This window comes from Nelumbo lutea, chromosome 4, assembly GCF_056320005.1.
Source record: "Nelumbo lutea isolate HS-2025 chromosome 4, American lotus-T2T, whole genome shotgun sequence".
Taxonomy (NCBI): domain Eukaryota; kingdom Viridiplantae; phylum Streptophyta; class Magnoliopsida; order Proteales; family Nelumbonaceae; genus Nelumbo; species Nelumbo lutea.
In genome coordinates, this window is record NC_142687.1 from 51,683,216 (window position 1) to 51,703,078 (window position 19,863).

The 19,863-nt window shown below is 45.4% G+C and overlaps 16 non-coding genes and 26 pseudogenes across 16 annotated transcripts; all 42 read right to left on the bottom strand.

Moving 5' to 3' along the window:
• Positions 1–124: 124 nt before the first annotated feature.
• On the bottom strand, positions 125–243 carry LOC148857457 (5S ribosomal RNA). The gene has a single exon (XR_016098209.1). It is a non-coding gene; the product is annotated as a 5S ribosomal RNA (ribosomal RNA).
• Positions 244–602: 359 nt separating this feature from the next.
• LOC148857458 (5S ribosomal RNA) lies at positions 603–720 on the bottom strand (annotated as a pseudogene).
• A 359-nt stretch (positions 721–1,079) lies between these two features.
• On the bottom strand, positions 1,080–1,198 carry LOC148857459 (5S ribosomal RNA). The gene has a single exon (XR_016098210.1). It is a non-coding gene; the product is annotated as a 5S ribosomal RNA (ribosomal RNA).
• A 359-nt stretch (positions 1,199–1,557) lies between these two features.
• LOC148857460 (5S ribosomal RNA) lies at positions 1,558–1,675 on the bottom strand (annotated as a pseudogene).
• Positions 1,676–2,034: 359 nt separating this feature from the next.
• LOC148857461 (5S ribosomal RNA) lies at positions 2,035–2,153 on the bottom strand. Its single transcript, XR_016097672.1, has one exon. It is a non-coding gene; the product is annotated as a 5S ribosomal RNA (ribosomal RNA).
• A 359-nt stretch (positions 2,154–2,512) lies between these two features.
• On the bottom strand, positions 2,513–2,630 carry LOC148857462 (5S ribosomal RNA; annotated as a pseudogene).
• A 359-nt stretch (positions 2,631–2,989) lies between these two features.
• Positions 2,990–3,108, bottom strand: LOC148857463 (5S ribosomal RNA; annotated as a pseudogene).
• Positions 3,109–3,467: 359 nt separating this feature from the next.
• LOC148857464 (5S ribosomal RNA) lies at positions 3,468–3,586 on the bottom strand. Its single transcript, XR_016097634.1, has one exon. It is a non-coding gene; the product is annotated as a 5S ribosomal RNA (ribosomal RNA).
• Positions 3,587–3,945: 359 nt separating this feature from the next.
• LOC148857465 (5S ribosomal RNA) lies at positions 3,946–4,064 on the bottom strand. The gene has a single exon (XR_016098211.1). It is a non-coding gene; the product is annotated as a 5S ribosomal RNA (ribosomal RNA).
• Positions 4,065–4,423: 359 nt separating this feature from the next.
• On the bottom strand, positions 4,424–4,541 carry LOC148857466 (5S ribosomal RNA; annotated as a pseudogene).
• Positions 4,542–4,900: 359 nt separating this feature from the next.
• On the bottom strand, positions 4,901–5,019 carry LOC148857467 (5S ribosomal RNA). The gene has a single exon (XR_016097673.1). It is a non-coding gene; the product is annotated as a 5S ribosomal RNA (ribosomal RNA).
• A 359-nt stretch (positions 5,020–5,378) lies between these two features.
• On the bottom strand, positions 5,379–5,496 carry LOC148857468 (5S ribosomal RNA; annotated as a pseudogene).
• Positions 5,497–5,855: 359 nt separating this feature from the next.
• On the bottom strand, positions 5,856–5,974 carry LOC148857469 (5S ribosomal RNA; annotated as a pseudogene).
• Positions 5,975–6,333: 359 nt separating this feature from the next.
• Positions 6,334–6,451, bottom strand: LOC148857470 (5S ribosomal RNA; annotated as a pseudogene).
• A 358-nt stretch (positions 6,452–6,809) lies between these two features.
• Positions 6,810–6,928, bottom strand: LOC148857471 (5S ribosomal RNA). The gene has a single exon (XR_016098212.1). It is a non-coding gene; the product is annotated as a 5S ribosomal RNA (ribosomal RNA).
• Positions 6,929–7,287: 359 nt separating this feature from the next.
• LOC148857472 (5S ribosomal RNA) lies at positions 7,288–7,405 on the bottom strand (annotated as a pseudogene).
• Positions 7,406–7,763: 358 nt separating this feature from the next.
• Positions 7,764–7,882, bottom strand: LOC148857473 (5S ribosomal RNA). The gene has a single exon (XR_016098213.1). It is a non-coding gene; the product is annotated as a 5S ribosomal RNA (ribosomal RNA).
• Positions 7,883–8,241: 359 nt separating this feature from the next.
• LOC148857474 (5S ribosomal RNA) lies at positions 8,242–8,359 on the bottom strand (annotated as a pseudogene).
• Positions 8,360–8,718: 359 nt separating this feature from the next.
• Positions 8,719–8,837, bottom strand: LOC148857475 (5S ribosomal RNA). The gene has a single exon (XR_016098215.1). It is a non-coding gene; the product is annotated as a 5S ribosomal RNA (ribosomal RNA).
• A 359-nt stretch (positions 8,838–9,196) lies between these two features.
• On the bottom strand, positions 9,197–9,314 carry LOC148857476 (5S ribosomal RNA; annotated as a pseudogene).
• A 359-nt stretch (positions 9,315–9,673) lies between these two features.
• LOC148857477 (5S ribosomal RNA) lies at positions 9,674–9,792 on the bottom strand. The gene has a single exon (XR_016097151.1). It is a non-coding gene; the product is annotated as a 5S ribosomal RNA (ribosomal RNA).
• A 359-nt stretch (positions 9,793–10,151) lies between these two features.
• Positions 10,152–10,269, bottom strand: LOC148857478 (5S ribosomal RNA; annotated as a pseudogene).
• A 359-nt stretch (positions 10,270–10,628) lies between these two features.
• Positions 10,629–10,746, bottom strand: LOC148857479 (5S ribosomal RNA; annotated as a pseudogene).
• A 359-nt stretch (positions 10,747–11,105) lies between these two features.
• LOC148857480 (5S ribosomal RNA) lies at positions 11,106–11,224 on the bottom strand (annotated as a pseudogene).
• A 359-nt stretch (positions 11,225–11,583) lies between these two features.
• LOC148857481 (5S ribosomal RNA) lies at positions 11,584–11,701 on the bottom strand (annotated as a pseudogene).
• A 358-nt stretch (positions 11,702–12,059) lies between these two features.
• LOC148857482 (5S ribosomal RNA) lies at positions 12,060–12,178 on the bottom strand. Its single transcript, XR_016098217.1, has one exon. It is a non-coding gene; the product is annotated as a 5S ribosomal RNA (ribosomal RNA).
• A 359-nt stretch (positions 12,179–12,537) lies between these two features.
• On the bottom strand, positions 12,538–12,655 carry LOC148857483 (5S ribosomal RNA; annotated as a pseudogene).
• Positions 12,656–13,014: 359 nt separating this feature from the next.
• On the bottom strand, positions 13,015–13,132 carry LOC148857484 (5S ribosomal RNA; annotated as a pseudogene).
• Positions 13,133–13,491: 359 nt separating this feature from the next.
• On the bottom strand, positions 13,492–13,609 carry LOC148857485 (5S ribosomal RNA; annotated as a pseudogene).
• Positions 13,610–13,968: 359 nt separating this feature from the next.
• Positions 13,969–14,087, bottom strand: LOC148857486 (5S ribosomal RNA; annotated as a pseudogene).
• Positions 14,088–14,446: 359 nt separating this feature from the next.
• Positions 14,447–14,565, bottom strand: LOC148857487 (5S ribosomal RNA). The gene has a single exon (XR_016098218.1). It is a non-coding gene; the product is annotated as a 5S ribosomal RNA (ribosomal RNA).
• Positions 14,566–14,924: 359 nt separating this feature from the next.
• Positions 14,925–15,042, bottom strand: LOC148857488 (5S ribosomal RNA; annotated as a pseudogene).
• Positions 15,043–15,401: 359 nt separating this feature from the next.
• LOC148857489 (5S ribosomal RNA) lies at positions 15,402–15,520 on the bottom strand. The gene has a single exon (XR_016097152.1). It is a non-coding gene; the product is annotated as a 5S ribosomal RNA (ribosomal RNA).
• Positions 15,521–15,879: 359 nt separating this feature from the next.
• LOC148857490 (5S ribosomal RNA) lies at positions 15,880–15,997 on the bottom strand (annotated as a pseudogene).
• Positions 15,998–16,356: 359 nt separating this feature from the next.
• On the bottom strand, positions 16,357–16,474 carry LOC148857491 (5S ribosomal RNA; annotated as a pseudogene).
• Positions 16,475–16,833: 359 nt separating this feature from the next.
• On the bottom strand, positions 16,834–16,952 carry LOC148857492 (5S ribosomal RNA; annotated as a pseudogene).
• Positions 16,953–17,311: 359 nt separating this feature from the next.
• On the bottom strand, positions 17,312–17,429 carry LOC148857493 (5S ribosomal RNA; annotated as a pseudogene).
• Positions 17,430–17,787: 358 nt separating this feature from the next.
• Positions 17,788–17,906, bottom strand: LOC148857494 (5S ribosomal RNA). The gene has a single exon (XR_016098219.1). It is a non-coding gene; the product is annotated as a 5S ribosomal RNA (ribosomal RNA).
• A 359-nt stretch (positions 17,907–18,265) lies between these two features.
• On the bottom strand, positions 18,266–18,383 carry LOC148857495 (5S ribosomal RNA; annotated as a pseudogene).
• Positions 18,384–18,742: 359 nt separating this feature from the next.
• Positions 18,743–18,861, bottom strand: LOC148857496 (5S ribosomal RNA). Its single transcript, XR_016098220.1, has one exon. It is a non-coding gene; the product is annotated as a 5S ribosomal RNA (ribosomal RNA).
• Positions 18,862–19,220: 359 nt separating this feature from the next.
• Positions 19,221–19,338, bottom strand: LOC148857497 (5S ribosomal RNA; annotated as a pseudogene).
• Positions 19,339–19,697: 359 nt separating this feature from the next.
• Positions 19,698–19,816, bottom strand: LOC148857498 (5S ribosomal RNA). Its single transcript, XR_016098221.1, has one exon. It is a non-coding gene; the product is annotated as a 5S ribosomal RNA (ribosomal RNA).
• Between the last annotated feature and the right edge of the window lie 47 nt (positions 19,817–19,863).

A 19,863-nucleotide genomic window follows, 5' to 3' on the forward strand; every position in this document is an offset into this window, starting at 1 on the left:
CCATTCAGTAATGACGATCGAACCGTAAATGCTCCGAGTATCCAGTAGTTGTTTCCAGTTGTCTCGCCGAAACGACATATGGAATTTGAAAATAGTATATCAAAAATAAAATATTAATAAAATTGGGGTGCAACACGAGGACTTCCTAGGAGTTCACCAATCCTAGTACTACTCTCGCCCAAGCACGCTTAACTTCGGAGTTCTGATGGGATCCGGTGTATTAGTGCTGGTATGATCGCACCCGATTGCTTCTTGCTCGCTTAAATCTTTATGCACTCACTATCTTGCTCCCCTCCATTAATTCTTTCAGACTTGAAAAAACGGTGTATGCAACTTTCCTCCCTTGGTACCCGTGCACAAGCTCCCACGTGAGCGGAGTTATTCATTTCCAGATCTGCCTCAGCCCCGGATAGATGCAATACTATCGCGGGGCCCACAATGCACGACGAACACCCAAAGCCCGGCTTTGCACCTTTCCCATTCAATAATGACGAACGAACCGCAAATGGTCCGAGTATCCGGCGCGTTGTTTCCAGTTGTCTCGCCGAAACGACATATGGAATTTGCAAATAGTATATCAAAAATAAAATAATAATAAAATTGGGGTGCAACACGAGGACTTCCTAGGAGGTCACCAATCTTAGTACTACTCTCGCCAAAAACGCTTAACTTCGGAGTTCAAATGGGATCCGATGCATTAGTGCTTGTATGATCGCACCCATTTTCTTCTTGCACGCTTAAATCTTTATGCACTCACTATTTTGCTCCCCTCCATTAATTCTTTCAGACTTGAAAAAATGGTGTATGCAACTTTCCTCCCTTGGTACCCGTGCACAAGCTCCCACGTGAGCAGAGTTATTCATTTCCAGATCTGCCGCAGCCCCGGATAGATGCAATAATATCGCAGGGCCCACAATCCACGACGAACGCCCAAATCCCGGTTTTGCACCGTTCCCATTCAGTAACGACGATCGAACCGTAAATGCTCTGAGTATCCGGCACGTTGTTTCCAGTTGTCTCGCCGAAACGACATATGGAATTTGAAAATAGTATATCAAAAATAAAATATTAAAAAAATTGGGGTGCAACACGAGGACTTCCTAGGAGTTCACCAATCCTAGTACTACTCTCGCCCAAGCACGCTTAACTTCGGAGTTCTGATGGGATCCGGTGTATTAGTGCTGGTATGATCGCACCCGATTGCTTCTTGCTCGCTTAAATCTTTATGCACTCACTATCTTGCTCCCCTCCATTAATTCTTTCAGACATGAAAAAATGGTGTATGCAACTTTCCTCCCTTGGTAACCGTGCACAAGCTCCCACGTGAGCGGAGTTATTCATTTCCAGATCTGCCACAGCCCCGGATAGATGCAATACTATAGCAGGGCCCACAATGCACGACGAACACCCAAAGCCCGGTTTTGCACCGTTCCCATTCAATAATGACGATCGAACCGCAAATGCTCCGAGTATCCGGCGCGTTGTTTCCAGTTGTCTCGCCGAAACGACATATGGAATTGGCAAATAGTATATCAAAAATAAAATATTAATAAAATTGGGGTGCAACACGAGGACTTCCTAGGAGGTCACCAATCTTAGTACTACTCTCGCCAAGAACGCTTAACTTCGGAGTTCAAATGGGATCCGATGCATTAGTGCTTGTATGATCACACCCATTTTCTTCTTGCTCGCTTAAATCTTTATGCACTCACTATTTTGCTCCCCTCCATTAATTCTTTCAGACTTGAAAAAATGGTGTATGCAACTTTCCTCCCTTGGTACCCGTGCACAAGCTCCCACGTGAGCGGAGTTATTCATTTCCAGATCTGCCGCAGCCCCGGATAGATGCAATAATATCGCAGGGCCCACAATCCACGACGAACGCCCAAATCCCGATTTTGCACCGTTCCCATTCAGTAATGACGATCGAACCGTAAATGCTCCGAGTATCCGGCGCGTTGTTTCCAGTTGTCTCGCCGAAACGACATATGGAATTTGCAAATAGTATATTAAAAATAAAATATTAATAAAATTGGGGTGCAACACGAGGACTTCCTAGGAGGTCACCAATCCTAGTACTACTCTCGCCCAAGCACGCTTAACTTCGGAGTTCTGATGGGATCCGGTGAATTAGTGCTGGTATGATCGCACCCGTTTGCTTCTTGCTCGCCTAAATCTTTATGTACTCACTATCTTGCTCCCCTCCATTAATTCTTTCGGACTTGAAAAAATGGTGTATGCAACTTTCCTCCCTTGGTAACCGTGCACAAGCTCCCACGTGAGCGGAGTTATTCCTTTCCAGATCTGCCGCAGCCCCGGATAGATGCAATAATATCATGGGGCCCACAATGCACGACGAATGCCAAAAGCCCGGTTATGCACCGTTCCCATTCAGTAATGACAATCGTGCCGCAAATGGTCCGAGTATCCGGCGTGTTGTTTCTAGTTGTCTCGCCGAAACGACATATGGAATTTGCAAATAGTATATCAAAAATAAAATATTAATAAAATTGGGGTGCAACACGAGGACTACCTATCAGGTCACCAATCTTAGTACTACTCTCGCCAAGAACGCTTATCTTCGGAGTTCAAATGGGATCCGATGCATTAGTGCTTGTATGATCGCACCCATTTTCTTCTTGCTCGCTTAAATCTTTACGCACTCACTATTTTTCTCCCCTCCATTAATTCTTTCAGACTTGAAAAAACGGTGTATGCAACTTTCCTCCCTTGGTACCCGTGCACAAGCTCCCACGTGAGCGGAGTTATTCATTTCCATATCTGCCGCATCCCCGGATAGATGCAATAATATCGCGGGGCCCACAATCCACGACGAACGCCCAAATCCCGGTTTTGCACCGTTCCCACTCAGTAACGACGATCGAACCGTAAATGCTCCGAGTATCCGGCACGTTGTTTCCAGTTGTCTCGCCAAAACGACATATGGAATTTGAAAATAGTATATCAAAAATAAAATATTAATAAAATTGGGGTGCAACACGAGGACTTCCTAGGAGTTCACCAATCCTAGTACTACTCTCGCCCAAGCACGCTTAACTTCGGAGTTCTGATGGGATCCGGTGTATTAGTGCTGGTATGATCTTACCCGATTGCTTCTTGCTCGCTTAAATCTTTATGCACTCACTATCTTGCTTCCCTCCATTAATTCTTTCAGACTTGAAAAAATGGTGTATGCAACTTTCCTCCCTTGGTACCCGTGCACAAGCTCCCACGTGAGCGGAGTTATTCATTTCCAGATCTGCCGCAGCCCCGGATAGATGCAATAATATCGCAGGGCCCACAATCCACGACGAACGCCCAAATCCCGATTTTGCACCGTTCCCATTCAATAATGACGATCGAACCGTAAATGCTCCGAGTATCCGGCGCGTTGTTTCCAGTTGTCTCGCCGAAACGACATATGGAATTTGCAAATAGTATATTAAAAATAAAATATTAATAAAATTGGGGTGCAACACGAGGACTTCCTAGGAGGTCACCAATCCTAGTACTACTCTCGCCCAAGCACGCTTAACTTCGGAGTTCAGATGGGATCCGGTGAATTAGTGCTGGTATGATCGCACCCATTTTCTTCTTGCACGCTTAAATCTTTATGCACTCACTATTTTGCTCCCCTCCATTAATTCTTTCAGACTTGAAAAAATGGTGTATGCAACTTTCCTCCCTTGGTACCCGTGCACAAGCTCCCACGTGAGCAGAGTTATTCATTTCCAGATCTGCCGCAGCCCCGGATAGATGCAATAATATCGCAGGGCCCACAATCCACGACGAACGCCCAAATCCCGGTTTTGCACCGTTCCCATTCAGTAACGACGATCGAACCGTAAATGCTCTGAGTATCCGGCACGTTGTTTCCAGTTGTCTCGCCGAAACGACATATGGAATTTGAAAATAGTATATCAAAAATAAAATATTAATAAAATTGGGGTGCAACACGAGGACTTCCTAGGAGTTCACCAATCCTAGTACTACTCTCGCCCAAGCACGCTTAACTTCGGAGTTCTGATGGGATCCGGTGTATTAGTGCTGGTATGATCGCACCCGATTGCTTCTTGCTCGCTTAAATCTTTATGCACTCACTATCTTGCTCCCCTCCATTAATTCTTTCAGACATGAAAAAATGGTGTATGCAACTTTCCTCCCTTGGTAACCGTGCACAAGCTCCCACGTGAGCGGAGTTATTCATTTCCAGATCTGCCACAGCCCCGGATAGATGCAATACTATAGCAGGGCCCACAATGCACGACGAACACCCAAAGCCCGGTTTTGCACCGTTCCCATTCAATAATGACGAACGAACCGCAAATGCTCCGAGTATCCGGCGCGTTGTTTCCAGTTGTCTCGCCGAAACGACATATGGAATTTGCAAATAGTATATCAAAAATAAAATATTAATAAAATTGGGGTGCAACACGAGGACTTCCTAGGAGGTCACCGATCTTAGTACTACTCTCGCCAAGAACGCTTAACTTCGGAGTTCAAATGGGATCCGATGCATTAGTGCTTGTATGATCACACCCATTTTCTTCTTGCTCGCTTAAATCTTTATGCACTCACTATTTTGCTCCCCTCCATTAATTCTTTCAGACTTGAAAAAATGGTGTATGCAACTTTCCTCCCTTGGTACCCGTGCACAAGCTCCCACGTGAGCGGAGTTATTCATTTCCAGATCTGCCGCAGCCCCGGATAGATGCAATAATATCGCAGGGCCCACAATCCACGACGAACGCCCAAATCCCGATTTTGCACCGTTCCCATTCAGTAATGACGATCGAACCGTAAATGCTCCGAGTATCCGGCGCGTTGTTTCCAGTTGTCTCGCCGAAACGACATATGGAATTTGCAAATAGTATATTAAAAATAAAATATTAATAAAATTGGGGTGCAACACGAGGACTTCCTAGGAGGTCACCAATCCTAGTACTACTCTCGCCCAAGCACGCTTAACTTCGGAGTTCTGATGGGATCCGGTGAATTAGTGCTGGTATGATCGCACCCGTTTGCTTCTTGCTCGCCTAAATCTTTATGCACTCACTATCTTGCTCCCCTCCATTAATTCTTTCGGACTTGAAAAAATGGTGTATGCAACTTTCCTCCCTTGGTAACCGTGCACAAGCTCCCACGTGAGCGGAGTTATTCCTTTCCAGATCTGCCGCAGCCCCGGATAGATGCAATAATATCATGGGGCCCACAATGCACGACGAATGCCAAAAGCCCGGTTATGCACCGTTCCCATTCAGTAATGACAATCGTGCCGCAAATGGTCCGAGTATCCGGCGTGTTGTTTCTAGTTGTCTCGCCGAAACGACATATGGAATTTGCAAATAGTATATCAAAAATAAAATATTAATAAAATTGGGGTGCAACACGAGGACTACCTATCAGGTCACCAATCTTAGTACTACTCTCGCCAAGAACGCTTATCTTCGGAGTTCAAATGGGATCCGATGCATTAGTGCTTGTATGATCGCACCCATTTTCTTCTTGCTCGCTTAAATCTTTACGCACTCACTATTTTTCTCCCCTCCATTAATTCTTTCAGACTTGAAAAAACGGTGTATGCAACTTTCCTCCCTTGGTACCCGTGCACAAGCTCCCACGTGAGCGGAGTTATTCATTTCCATATCTGCCGCATCCCCGGATAGATGCAATAATATCGCGGGGCCCACAATCCACGACGAACGCCCAAATCCCGGTTTTGCACCGTTCCCATTCAGTAACGACGATCGAACCGTAAATGCTCCGAGTATCCGGCGCGTTGTTTCCAGTTGTCTCGCCAAAACGACATATGGAATTTGAAAATAGTATATCAAAAATAAAATATTAATAAAATTGGGGTGCAACATGAGGACTTCCTAGGAGTTCACCAATCCTAGTACTACTCTCGCCCAAGCACGCTTAACTTCGGAGTTCTGATGGGATCCGGTGTATTAGTGCTGGTATGATCTTACCCGATTGCTTATTGCTCGCTTAAATCTTTATGCACTCACTATCTTGCTTCCCTCCATTAATTCTTTCAGACTTGAAAAAATGGTGTATGCAACTTTCCTCCCTTGGTACCCGTGCACAAGCTCCCACGTGAGCGGAGTTATTCATTTCCAGATCTGCCACAGCCCCGGATAGATGCAATACTATAGCAGGGCCCACAATGCACGACGAACACCAAAAGCCCGGTTTTGCACCGTTCCCATTCCATAATGACGATCGAACCGCATATGCTCCGAGTATCCGGCGCGTTGTTTCCAGTTGTCTCGCCGAAACGACATATGGAATTTGCAAATAGTATATCAAAAATAAAATATTAATAAAATTGGGGTGCAACACGAGGACTACCTATCAGGTCACCAATCTTAGTACTACTCTCGCCAAGAACGCTTATCTTCGGAGTTCAAATGGGATCCGATGCATTAGTGCTTGTATGATCGCACCCATTTTCTTCTTGCTCGCTTAAATCTTTATGCACTCACTATTTTTCTCCCCTCCATTAATTCTTTCAGACTTGAAAAAACGGTGTATGCAACTTTCCTCCCTTGGTACCCGTGCACAAACTCCCACGTGAGCGGAGTTATTCATTTCCAAATCTGCCGCAGCCCTGGATAGATGCAATAATATCGCGGGGCCCACAATCCACGACGAACGCCCAAATCCCGGTTTTGCACCGTTCCCATTCAGTAATGACGATCGAACCGTAAATGCTCCGAGTATCCAGTAGTTGTTTCCAGTTGTCTCGCCGAAACGACATATGGAATTTGAAAATAGTATATCAAAAATAAAATATTAATAAAATTGGGGTGCAACACGAGGACTTCCTAGGAGTTCACCAATCCTAGTACTACTCTCGCCCAAGCACGCTTAACTTCGGAGTTCTGATGGGATCCGGTGTATTAGTGCTGGTATGATCGCACCCGATTGCTTCTTGCTCGCTTAAATCTTTATGCACTCACTATCTTGCTCCCCTCCATTAATTCTTTCAGACTTGAAAAAACGGTGTATGCAACTTTCCTCCCTTGGTACCCGTGCACAAGCTCCCACGTGAGCGGAGTTATTCATTTCCAGATCTGCCTCAGCCCCGGATAGATGCAATACTATCGCGGGGCCCACAATGCACGACGAACACCCAAAGCCCGGTTTTGCACCGTTCCCATTCAATAATGACGAACGAACCGCAAATGGTCCGAGTATCCGGCGCGTTGTTTCCAGTTGTCTCGCCGAAACGACATATGGAATTTGCAAATAGTATATCAAAAATAAAATATTAATAAAATTGGGGTGCAACACGAGGACTTCGTAGCAGGTCACCAATCTTAGTACTACTCTCGCCAAGAACGCTTAACTTCGGAGTTCAAATGGGATCCGATGCATTAGTGCTTGTATGATCGCACCCATTTTCTTCTTGCTCGCTTAAATCTTTATGCACTCACTATTTTGCTCCCCTCCATTAATTCTTTCAGACTTGAAAAAACGGTGTATGCAACTTTCCTCCCTTGGTACCCGTGCACAAACTCCCACGTGAGCGGAGTTATTCATTTCCAAATCTGCCGCAGCCCCGGATAGATGCAATAATATCGCGGGGCCCACAATCCACGACGAACGCCCAAATCCCGGTTTTGCACCGTTCCCATTCAGTAATGACGATCGAACCGTAAATGCTCCGAGTATCCAGCAGTTGTTTCCAGTTGTCTCGCCGAAACGACATATGGAATTTGAAAATAGTATATCAAAAATAAAATATTAATAAAATTGGGGTGCAACACGAGGACTTCCTAGGAGTTCACCAATCCTAGTACTACTCTCGCCCAAGCACGCTTAACTTCGGAGTTCTGATGGGATCCGGTGTATTAGTGCTGGTATGATCGCACCCGATTGCTTCTTGCTCGCTTAAATCTTTATGCACTCACTATCTTGCTCCCCTCCATTAATTCTTTCAGACTTGAAAAAACGGTGTATGCAACTTTCCTCCCTTGGTACCCGTGCACAAGCTCCCACGTGTGCGGAGTTATTCATTTCCAGATCTGCCGCAGCCCCGGATAGATGCAATACTATCGCGGGGCCCACAATGCACGACGAACACCCAAAGCCCGGTTTTGCACCGTTCCCATTCAATAATGACGAACGAACCGCAAATGCTCCGAGTATCCGGCGCGTTGTTTCCAGTTGTCTCGCCGAAACGACATATGGAATTTGCAAATAGTATATCAAAAATAAAATATTAATAAAATTGGGGTGCAACACGAGGACTTCCTAGGAGGTCACCAATCTTAGTACTACTCTCGCCAAGAACGCTTAACTTCGGAGTTCAAATGGGATCCGATGCATTAGTGCTTGTATGATCGCACCCATTTTCTTCTTGCACGCTTAAATCTTTATGCACTCACTATTTTGCTCCCCTCCATTAATTCTTTCAGACTTGAAAAAATGGTGTATGCAACTTTCCTCCCTTGGTACCCGTGCACAAGCTCCCACGTGAGCAGAGTTATTCATTTCCAGATCTGCCGCAGCCCCGGATAGATGCAATAATATCGCAGGGCCCACAATCCACGACGAACGCCCAAATCCCGGTTTTGCACCGTTCCCATTCAGTAACGACGATCGAACCGTAAATGCTCTGAGTATCCGGCACGTTGTTTCCAGTTGTCTCGCCGAAACGACATATGGAATTTGAAAATAGTATATCAAAAATAAAATATTAATAAAATTGGGGTGCAACACGAGGACTTCCTAGGAGTTCACCAATCCTAGTACTACTCTCGCCCAAGCACGCTTAACTTCGGAGTTCTGATGGGATCCGGTGTATTAGTGCTGGTATGATCGCACCCGATTGCTTCTTGCTCGCTTAAATCTTTATGCACTCACTATCTTGCTCCCCTCCATTAATTCTTTCAGACATGAAAAAATGGTGTATGCAACTTTCCTCCCTTGGTAACCGTGCACAAGCTCCCACGTGAGCGGAGTTATTCATTTCCAGATCTGCCACAGCCCCGGATAGATGCAATACTATAGCAGGGCCCACAATGCACGACGAACACCCAAAGCCCGGTTTTGCACCGTTCCCATTCAATAATGACGATCGAACCGCAAATGCTCCGAGTATCCGGCGCGTTGTTTCCAGTTGTCTCGCCGAAACGACATATGGAATTGGCAAATAGTATATCAAAAATAAAATATTAATAAAATTGGGGTGCAACACGAGGACTTCCTAGGAGGTCACCAATCTTAGTACTACTCTCGCCAAGAACGCTTAACTTCGGAGTTCAAATGGGATCCGATGCATTAGTGCTTGTATGATCACACCCATTTTCTTCTTGCTCGCTTAAATCTTTATGCACTCACTATCTTGCTCCCCTCCATTAATTCTTTCAGACTTGAAAAAATGGTGTATGCAACTTTCCTCCCTTGGTACCCGTGCACAAGCTCCCACGTGAGCGGAGTTATTCATTTCCAGATCTGCCGCAGCCCCGGATAGATGCAATAATATCGCAGGGCCCACAATCCACGACGAACGCCCAAATCCCGATTTTGCACCGTTCCCATTCAGTAATGACGATCGAACCGTAAATGCTCCGAGTATCCGGCGCGTTGTTTCCAGTTGTCTCGCCGAAACGACATATGGAATTTGCAAATAGTATATTAAAAATAAAATATTAATAAAATTGGGGTGCAACACGAGGACTTCCTAGGAGGTCACCAATCCTAGTACTACTCTCGCCCAAGCACGCTTAACTTCGGAGTTCTGATGGGATCCGGTGTATTAGTGCTGGTATGATCGCACCCGTTTGCTTCTTGCTCGCCTAAATCTTTATGCACTCACTATCTTGCTCCCCTCCATTAATTCTTTCGGACTTGAAAAAATGGTGTATGCAACTTTCCACCCTTGGTAACCGTGCACAAGCTCCCACGTGAGCGGAGTTATTCCTTTCCAGATCTGCCGCAGCCCCGGATAGATGCAATAATATCATGGGGCCCACAATGCACGACGAATGCCAAAAGCCCGGTTATGCACCGTTCCCATTCAGTAATGACAATCGTGCCGCAAATGGTCCGAGTATCCGGCGTGTTGTTTCTAGTTGTCTCGCCGAAACGACATATGGAATTTGCAAATAGTATATCAAAAATAAAATATTAATAAAATTGGGGTGCAACACGAGGACTTCCTATCAGGTCACCAATCTTAGTACTACTCTCGCCAAGAACGCTTATCTTCGGAGTTCAAATGGGATCCGATGCATTAGTGCTTGTATGATCGCACCCATTTTCTTCTTGCTCGCTTAAATCTTTATGCACTCACTATTTTTCTCCCCTCCATTAATTCTTTCAGACTTGAAAAAACGGTGTATGCAACTTTCCTCCCTTGGTACCCGTGCACAAGCTCCCACGTGAGCGGAGTTATTCATTTCCAGATCTGCCGCAGCCCCGGATAGATGCAATAATATCGCAGGGCCCACAATCCACGACGAACGCCCAAATCCCGGTTTTGCACCGTTCCCATTCAGTAACGACGATCGAACCGTAAATGCTCTGAGTATCCGGCACGTTGTTTCCAGTTGTCTCGCCAAAACGACATATGGAATTTGAAAATAGTATATCAAAAATAAAATATTAATAAAATTGGGGTGCAACACGAGGACTACCTATCAGGTCACCAATCTTAGTACTACTCTCGCCAAGAACGCTTATCTTCGGAGTTCAAATGGGATCCGATGCATTAGTGCTTGTATGATCGCACCCATTTTCTTCTTGCTCGCTTAAATCTTTACGCACTCACTATTTTTCTCCCCTCCATTAATTCTTTCAGACTTGAAAAAACGGTGTATGCAACTTTCCTCCCTTGGTACCCGTGCACAAGCTCCCACGTGAGCGGAGTTATTCATTTCCATATCTGCCGCATCCCCGGATAGATGCAATAATATCGCGGGGCCCACAATCCACGACGAACGCCCAAATCCCGGTTTTGCACCGTTCCCATTCAGTAACGACGATCGAACCGTAAATGCTCCGAGTATCCGGCACGTTGTTTCCAGTTGTCTCGCCAAAACGACATATGGAATTTGAAAATAGTATATCAAAAATAAAATATTAATAAAATTGGGGTGCAACACGAGGACTTCCTAGGAGTTCACCAATCCTAGTACTACTCTCGCCCAAGCACGCTTAACTTCGGAGTTCTGATGGGATCCGGTGTATTAGTGCTGGTATGATCTTACCCGATTGCTTATTGCTCGCTTAAATCTTTATGCACTCACTATCTTGCTTCCCTCCATTAATTCTTTCAGACTTGAAAAAATGGTGTATGCAACTTTCCTCCCTTGGTACCCGTGCACAAGCTCCCACGTGAGCGGAGTTATTCATTTCCAGATCTGCCACAGCCCCGGATAGATGCAATACTATAGCAGGGCCCACAATGCACGACGAACACCAAAAGCCCGGTTTTGCACCGTTCCCATTCCATAATGACGATCGAACCGCATATGCTCCGAGTATCCGGCGCGTTGTTTCCAGTTGTCTCGCCGAAACGACATATGGAATTTGCAAATAGTATATCAAAAATAAAATATTAATAAAATTGGGGTGCAACACGAGGACTTCCTATCAGGTCACCAATCTTAGTACTACTCTCGCCAAGAACGCTTATCTTCGGAGTTCAAATGGGATCCGATGCATTAGTGCTTGTATGATCGCACCCATTTTCTTCTTGCTCGCTTAAATCTTTATGCACTCACTATTTTTCTCCCCTCCATTAATTCTTTCAGACTTGAAAAAACGGTGTATGCAACTTTCCTCCCTTGGTACCCGTGCACAAACTCCCACGTGAGCGGAGTTATTCATTTCCAAATCTGCCGCAGCCCTGGATAGATGCAATAATATCGCGGGGCCCACAATCCACGACGAACGCCCAAATCCCGGTTTTGCACCGTTCCCATTCAGTAATGACGATCGAACCGTAAATGCTCCGAGTATCCAGCAGTTGTTTCCAGTTGTCTCGCCGAAACGACATATGGAATTTGAAAATAGTATATCAAAAATAAAATATTAATAAAATTGGGGTGCAACACGAGGACTTCCTAGGAGTTCACCAATCCTAGTACTACTCTCGCCCAAGCACGCTTAACTTCGGAGTTCTGATGGGATCCGGTGTATTAGTGCTGGTATGATCGCACCCGATTGCTTCTTGCTCGCTTAAATCTTTATGCACTCACTATCTTGCTCCCCTCCATTAATTCTTTCAGACTTGAAAAAACGGTGTATGCAACTTTCCTCCCTTGGTACCCGTGCAAAAGCTCCCACGTGAGCGGAGTTACTCATTTCCAGATCTGCCTCAGCCCCGGATAGATGCAATACTATCGCGGGGCCCACAATGCACGACGAACACCCAAAGCCCGGTTTTGCACCGTTCCCATTCAATAACGACGAACGAACCGCAAATGCTCCGAGTATCCGGCGCGTTGTTTCCAGTTGTCTCGCCGAAACGACATATGGAATTTGCAAATAGTATATCAAAAATAAAATATTAATAAAATTGGGGTGCAACACGAGGACTTCCTAGGAGGTCACCAATCTTACTACTACTCTCGCCAAAAACGCTTAACTTCGGAGTTCAAATGGGATCCGATGCATTAGTGCTTGTATGATCGCACCCATTTTCTTCTTGCACGCTTAAATCTTTATGCACTCACTATTTTGCTCCCCTCCATTAATTCTTTCAGACTTGAAAAAATGGTGTATGCAACTTTCCTCCCTTGGTACCCGTGCACAAGCTCCCACGTGAGCGGAGTTATTCATTTCCAGATCTGCCACAGCCCCGGATAGATGCAATACTATAGCAGGGCCCACAATGCACGACGAACACCAAAAGCCCGGTTTTTCACCGATCCCATTCAATAATGACGATCGAACCGCATATGCTCCGAGTATCCGGCGCGTTGTTTCCAGTTGTCTCGCCGAAACGACATATGGAATTTGCAAATAGTATATCAAAAATAAAATATTAATAAAATTGGGGTGCAACACGAGGACTTCCTATCAGGTCACCAATCTTAGTACTACTCTCGCCAAGAACGCTTATCTTCGGAGTTCAAATGGGATCCGATGCATTAGTGCTTGTATGATCGCACCCATTTTCTTCTTGCTCGCTTAAATCTTTATGCACTCACTATTTTTCTCCCCTCCATTAATTCTTTCAGACTTGAAAAAACGGTGTATGCAACTTTCCTCCCATGGTACCCGTGCACAAGCTCCCACGTGAGCGGAGTTATTCATTTCCAGATCTGCCGCAGCCCCGGATAGATGCAATACTATCGCGGGGCCCACAATGCACGACGAACACCCAAAGCCCGGTTTTGCACCGTTCCCATTCAATAATGACGATCGAACCGCAAATGCTCCGAGTATCCGGCGCGTTGTTTCCAGTTGTCTCGCCGAAACGACATATGGAATTTGCAAATAGTATATAAAAAATAAAATATTAATAAAATTGGGGTGCAACACGAGGACTTCCTAGGAGGTCACCAATCTTAGTACTACTCTCGCCAAGAACGCTTAATTTCGGAGTTCAAATGGGATCCGATGCATTAGTGCTTGTATAATCGCACCCATTTTCTTCTTGCTCGCTTAAATCTTTATGCACTCACTATTTTGCTCCCCTCCATTAATTCTTTCAGACTTGAAAAAACGGTGTATGCAACTTTCCTCCCTTGGTACCCGTCCACAAGCTCCCACGTGAGCGGAGCTATTCATTTCCAGATCTGCCGCAGCCCCGGATAGATAAAATAATATCGCCGGGCCCACAATCCACGACGAACGCCCAAATCCCGGTTTTGCACCGTTCCCATTCAGTAATAAAGATCGAACCGTAAATGCTCCGAATATCCGGCGCGTTGTTTCCAGTTGTCTCGCCAAAACGACATATGGAATTTGAAAATAGTAGCTCAAAAATAAAATATTAATAAAATTGGGGTGCAACACGAGGACTTCCTTGGAGTTCACCAATCCTAATACTAGTCTCGCCCAAGCACGCTTAACTTCAGAGTTCTGATGGGATCAGGTGTATTAGTGCTGGTATGATCGCACCCATTTGCTTCTTGCTCGCTTAAATCTTTATGCACTCACTATTTTTCTCCCCTCCATTAATTCTTTCAGACTTGAAAAAATGGTGTATGCAACTTTCCTCCCTTGGTACCCGTGCACAAGCTCCCACGTGAGCAGAGTTATTCATTTCCAGATCTGCCGCAGCCCCGGATTGATGGAATAATATCGCAGGGCCCACAATCCACGACGAACGCCCAAATCCCGGTTTTGCACCGTTCCCATTCAGTAACGACGATCGAACCGTAAATGCTCTGAGTATCCGGCACGTTGTTTCCAGTTGTCTCGCCGAAACGACATATGGAATTTGAAAATAGTATATCAAAAATAAAATATTAATAAAATTGGGGTGCAACACGAGGACTTCCTAGGAGTTCACCAATCCTAGTACTACTCTCGCCCAAGCACGCTTAACTTCGGAGTTCTGATGGGATCCGGTGTATTAGTGCTGGTATGATCGCACCCGATTGCTTCTTGCTCGCTTAAATCTTTATGCACTCACTATCTTACTCCCCTCCATTAATTCTTTCAGACTTGAAAAAATGGTGTATGCAACTTTCCTCCCTTGGTAACCGTGCACAAGCTCCCACGTGAGCGGAGTTATTCATTTCCAGATTTGCCACAGCCCCGGATAGATGCAATACTATAGCAGGGCCCACAATGCACGACGAACACCCAAAGCCCGGTTTTGCACCGTTCCCATTCAATAATGACGATCGAACCGCAAATGCTCCGAGTATCCGGCGCGTTGTTTCCAGTTGTCTCGCCGAAACGACATATGGAATTGGCAAATAGTATATCAAAAATAAAATATTAATAAAATTGGGGTGCAACACGAGGACTTCCTAGGAGGTCACCAATCTTAGTACTACTCTCGCCAAGAACGCTTAACTTCGGAGTTCAAATGGGATCCGATGCATTAGTGCTTGTATGATCACACCCATTTTCTTCTTGCTCGCTTAAATCTTTATGCACTCACTATTTTGCTCCCCTCCATTAATTCTTTCAGACTTGAAAAAATGGTGTATGCAACTTTCCTCCCTTGGTACCCGTGCACAAGCTCCCACGTGAGCGGAGTTATTCATTTCCAGATCTGCCGCAGCCCCGGATAGATGCAATAATATCGCAGGGCCCACAATACACGACGAACGCCCAAATCCCGATTTTGCACCGTTCCCATTCAGTAATGACGATCGAACCGTAAATGCTCCGAGTATCCGGCGCGTTGTTTCCAGTTGTCTCGCCGAAACGACATATGGAATTTGCAAATAGTATATTAAAAATAAAATATTAATAAAATTGGGGTGCAACACGAGGACTTCCTAGGAGGTCACCAATCCTAGTACTACTCTCGCCCAAGCACGCTTAACTTCGGAGTTCTGATGGGATCCGGTGTATTAGTGCTGGTATGATCGCACCCGTTTGCTTCTTGCTCGCCTAAATCTTTATGCACTCACTATCTTGCTCCCCTCCATTAATTCTTTCGGACTTGAAAAAATGGTGTATGCAACTTTCCTCCCTTGGTAACCGTGCACAAGCTCCCACGTGAGCGGAGTTATTCCTTTCCAGATCTGCCGCAGCCCCGGATAGATGCAATAATATCATGGGGCCCACAATGCACGACGAATGCCAAAAGCCCGGTTATGCAGCGTTCCCATTCAGTAATGACAATCGTGCCGCAAATGGTCCGAGTATCCGGCGTGTTGTTTCTAGTTGTCTCGCCGAAACGACATATGGAATTTGCAAATAGTATATCAAAAATAAAATATTAATAAAATTGGGGTGCAACACGAGGACTTCCTATCAGGTCACCAATCTTAGTACTACTCTCGCCAAGAACGCTTATCTTCGGAGTTCAAATGGGATCCGATGCATTAGTGCTTGTATAATCGCACCCATTTTCTTCTTGCTCGCTTAAATCTTTATGCACTCACTATTTTTCTCCCCTCCATTAATTCTTTCAGACTTGAAAAAACGGTGTATGCAACTTTCCTCCCTTGGTACCCGTGCACAAGCTCCCACGTGAGCGGAGTTATTCATTTCCAGATCTGCCGCAGCCCCGGATAGATGCAATAATATCGCAGGGCCCACAATCCACGACGAACGCCCAAATCCCGGTTTTGCACCGTTCCCATTCAGTAACGACGATCGAACCGTAAATGCTCTGAGTATCCGGCACGTTGTTTCCAGTTGTCTCGCCGAAACGACATATGGAATTTGAAAATAGTATATCAAAAATAAAATATTAATAAAATTGGGGTGCAACACGAGGACTTCCTATCAGGTCACCAATCTTAGTACTACTCTCGCCAAGAACGCTTATCTTCGGAGTTCAAATGGGATCCGATGCATTAGTGCTTGTAAGATCGCACCCATTTTCTTCTTGCTCGCTTAAATCTTTACGCACTCACTATTTTTCTCCCCTCCATTAATTCTTTCAGACTTGAAAAAACGGTGTATGCAACTTTCCTCCCTTGGTACCCGTGCACAAGCTCCCACATGAGCGGAGTTATTCATTTCCATATCTGCCGCATCCCCGGATAGATGCAATAATATCGCGGGGCCCACAATCCACGACGAACGCCCAAATCCCGGTTTTGCACCGTTCCCATTCAGTAACGACGATCGAACCGTAAATGCTCCGAGTATCCGGCACGTTGTTTCCAGTTGTCTCGCCGAAACGACATATGGAATTTGAAAATAGTATATCAAAAATAAAATATTAATAAAATTGGGGTGCAACACGAGGACTTCCTAGGAGTTCACCAATCCTAGTACTACTCTCGCCCAAGCACGCTTAACTTCGGAGTTCTGATGGGATCCGGTGTATTAGTGCTGGTATGATCTTACCCGATTGCTTATTGCTCGCTTAAATCTTTATGCACTCACTATCTTGCTCCCCTCCATTAATTCTTTCAGACTTGAAAAAATGGTGTATGCAACTTTCCTCCCTTGGTACCCGTGCACAAGCTCCCACGTGAGCGGAGTTATTCATTTCCAGATCTGCCACAGCCCCGGATAGATGCAATACTATAGCAGGGCCCACAATGCACGACGAACACCAAAAGCCCGGTTTTGCACCGTTCCCATTCAATAATGACGATCGAACCGCATATGCTCCGAGTATCCGGCGCGTTGTTTCCAGTTGTCTCGCCGAAACGACATATGGAATTTGCAAATAGTATATCAAAAATAAAATATTAATAAAATTGGGGTGCAACACGAGGACTTCCTATCAGGTCACCAATCTTAGTACTACTCTCGCCAAGAACGCTTATCTTCGGAGTTCAAATGGGATCCGATGCATTAGTGCTTGTATGATCGCACCCATTTTCTTCTTGCTCGCTTAAATCTTTATGCACTCACTATTTTTCTCCCCTCCATTAATTCTTTCAGACTTGAAAAAACGGTGTATGCAACTTTCCTCCCTTGGTACCCGTGCACAAACTCCCACGTGAGCGGAGTTATTCATTTCCAAATCTGCCGCAGCCCTGGATAGATGCAATAATATCGCGGGGCCCACAATCCACGACGAACGCCCAAATCCCGGTTTTGCACCGTTCCCATTCAGTAATGACGATCGAACCGTAAATGCTCCGAGTATCCAGCAGTTGTTTCCAGTTGTCTCGCCGAAACGACATATGGAATTTGAAAATAGTATATCAAAAATAAAATATTAATAAAATTGGGGTGCAACACGAGGACTTCCTAGGAGTTCACCAATCCTAGTACTACTCTCGCCCAAGCACGCTTAACTTCGGAGTTCTGATGGGATCCGGTGTATTAGTGCTGGTATGATCGCACCCGATTGCTTCTTGCTCGCTTAAATCTTTATGCACTCACTATCTTGCTCCCCTCCATTAATTCTTTCAGACTTGAAAAAACGGTGTATGCAACTTTCCTCCCTTGGTACCCGTGCACAAGCTCCCACGTGAGCGGAGTTATTCATTTCCAGATCTGCCTCAGCCCCGGATAGATGCAATACTATCGCGGGGCCCACAATGCACGACGAACACCCAAAGCCCGGTTTTGCACCGTTCCCATTCAATAATGACGAACGAACCGCAAATGGTCCGAGTATCCGGCGCGTTGTTTCCAGTTGTCTCGCCGAAACGACATATGGAATTTGCAAATAGTATATCAAAAATAAAATATTAATAAAATTGGGGTGCAACACGAGGACTTCCTAGGAGGTCACCAATCTTAGTACTACTCTCGCCAAAAACGCTTAACTTCGGAGTTCAAATGGGATCCGATGCATTAGTGCTTGTATGATCGCACCCATTTTCTTCTTGCACGCTTAAATCTTTATGCACTCACTATTTTGCTCCCCTCCATTAATTCTTTCAGACTTGAAAAAACGGTGTATGCAACTTTCCTCCCTTGGTACCCGTGCACAAGCTCCCACGTGAGCGGAGTTATTCATTTCCAGATCTACCGCAGCCCCGGATAGATGCAATAATATCGCGGGGCCCACAATCCACGACGAATGCCCAAATCCCAGTTTTGCACCGTTCCCATTCAGTAATGACGATCGAACCGTAAATGCTCCGAGTATCCGGCGCGTTGTTTCCAGTTGTCTCGCCGAAACGACATATGGAATTTGAAAATAGTATATCAAAAATAAAATATTAATAAAATTGGGGTGCAACACGAGGACTTCCTAGGAGTTCACCAATCCTAGTACTACTCTCGCCCAAGCACGCTTAACTTCGGAGTTCTGATGGGATCCGGTGTATTAGTGCTGGTATGATCGCACCCGTTTGCTTCTTGCTCGCTTAAATCTTTATGCACTCACTATCTTGCTCCCCTCCATTAATTCTTTCAGACTTGAAAAAATGGTGTATGCAACTTTCCTCCCTTGGCACCCGTGCACAAGCTCCCACGTGAGCGGAGTTATTCATTTCCAGATCTGCCGCAGCCCCGGATAGATGCAATACTATCGCGGGGCCCACAATGAACGACGAACACCCAAAGCCCGGTTTTGCACCGTTCGCATTCAATAATGACGATCGAACCGCAAATGCTCCGAGTATCCGGCGCGTTGTTTCCAGTTGTCACGCCGAAACGACATATGGAATTTGCAAATAGTATATAAAAAATAAAATATTAATAAAATTGGGGTGCAACACGAGGACTTCCTAGGAGGTCACCAATCTTAGTACTACTCTCGCCAAGAACGCTTAATTTCGGAGTTCAAATGGGATCCGATGCATTAGTGCTTGTATGATCGCACCCATTTTCTTCTTGCTCGCTTAAATCTTTATGCACTCACTATTTTGCTCCCCTCCATTAATTCTTTCAGACTTGAAAAAACGGTGTATGCAACTTTCCTCCCTTGGTACCCGTGCACAAGCTCCCACGTGAGCGGAGTTATTCATTTCCAGATCTGCCGCAGCCCCGGATAGATAAAATAATATCGCCGGGCCCACAATCCACGACGAACGCCCAAATCCCGGTTTTGCACCGTTCCCATTCAGTAATAAAGATCGAACCGTAAATGCTCCGAGTATCCGGCGCGTTGTTTCCAGTTGTCTCGCCGAAACGACATATGGAATTTGAAAATAGTATATCAAAAATAAAATATTAATAAAATTGGGGTGCAACACGAGGACTTCCTAGGAGTTCACCAATCCTAGTACTACTCTCGCCCAAGCACGCTTAACTTCGGAGTTCTGATGGGATCCGGTGTATTAGTGCTGGTATGATCGCACCCGATTGCTTCTTGCTCGCTTAAATCTTTATGCACTCACTATCTTGCTC